Below are 1,698 nucleotides of genomic sequence, written 5' to 3' on the forward strand. Positions count from 1 at the left end.
CCAAAGAACTTCTCATGAAGTTCCTGAGGCATCTTGCCACTTCAGCGGCCTCAGACCAAGAAATTTGCTGTTTCTTCAGGATTGAACTACAGATGATGGTTCATTAATGGTGTCTGCCTGCCAAGAGAACTTGTCTGCAGCTGCTGATTCATATTTGGTGTCTGCTAAGGACTGAACTGCTGACAAAGATTGAGCTTGCCCTCCAAAGAACTATTGGTAAACAGGTCCATTTCTCCCATATCCTACCAACTTTTCTCTTCTGCTACTTCTGCTGGGTGGTGTGCTAGAAGAGTTTGAACCCTTATTAAAGTAGGTTGGAAAATGTATGCCTATAATAATTCTTATTGGATTCTCTTCTATAGGCACTCAGAAGGCAGGGAAGATTTTGAATAGGAGCTTCACATATTCTGATCTCTAATCACATAAAAGCTAAATTTGATAAGAAGGTCTGGGTAAGAGAATGTAGTCAGAAGGAGATTATAATGATTCAGAAAACAAACACTCCCACCAAGGTAGGACTTCTAAAGCCAGTAAAAGTGTCAGTCTTGTCAGGGTAGAATATGCAATCTCATCTGTGATTTTATTCTGACAAGAAGAAGATAAATGAAGAAAAAGAGGCATAAGGATTGTAAGGCAGAAATCGTTGGATGTGTCGCATTTCTTAAGAGCATAGACAGTTATTTGCTGAGTAACAGGATTGACAACTTTAAGAAAGTCAAGTCTAGAATTTCAGTTTCCAATACTGAGATAGCAATATCTTTTAGGCATGAGAAGCAAGAAGGGTCAAGAAGCAGCAAGGAGAAGTAGGTGATAGGACTTGGGGTAGGGTAGGGAAATTGGCATCCAGACCATTGTTGGTGGCATTGTAAAGTGCTGAGTACCTCTTGAGGCAAGGTGCTCTTACCTATTGCAATTTATCTAGTTCATTCTCTCTGATACTAAATTTTAAATAAAATAAATGGTTATTTTATAGACAGTTGAAAATTGCAGCACATTCACACAATATTATCTTATTTAGATTGCAATCTGGCTTTGGTAGTGGTATGTACATGTACTGATACAGAAATATAAGAAATTCAAAATTCAGAATACCATGTATAGCATGTCTCCTTGTTTTGAAAAAAAATACTAAAAAGAGGTATACCTATGATCTTAAAGAATTTTGTGTATATAATATATTTGCCTTCTTGGAGTTGTTCTGGTTCTATCATATAGTTCTTAGTGTTGCTATGACTATGCCAGGTGATTCAAGGTTGAGTCTGTCCTATTGGCCATAATGGATCAAAACCACATTTTAGTACAGAAAATATAGAAATTGTTCAAGCCATAAGAAGGATCAAATGTAATTGTCTCCCAGTGACTATAATAATTGCTCCTACTTTAGAAATCACAGCTTTCCATCCCCCCCCCCATGTTGTACTCCTCTCCCCTTATGGATTTATTGAGCACTCTATCCATGGAATTACTCTTGCTTCCTGAGAACATACAATCTAGAGTAAAACCCTGTTTTGTTAAATTTTCCCCCAAATGTCTAGCACAACCTTGATTTGGAGACATGCTTGGAGGCAATCTCTGTAGATCCCTTGGATTGCATATTTTTTCTCATTAACTTGTATAACAAGTCCTACAAATTTCATTGCATGCTCCTGGTGTTTCTATGGATGAATTCCTTGATTCATCTTGGACTGGTATTTTGAC

The sequence above is a fragment of the Apodemus sylvaticus genome, chromosome X (assembly GCF_947179515.1).
Source record: "Apodemus sylvaticus chromosome X, mApoSyl1.1, whole genome shotgun sequence".
NCBI lineage: Eukaryota > Metazoa > Chordata > Mammalia > Rodentia > Muridae > Apodemus > Apodemus sylvaticus.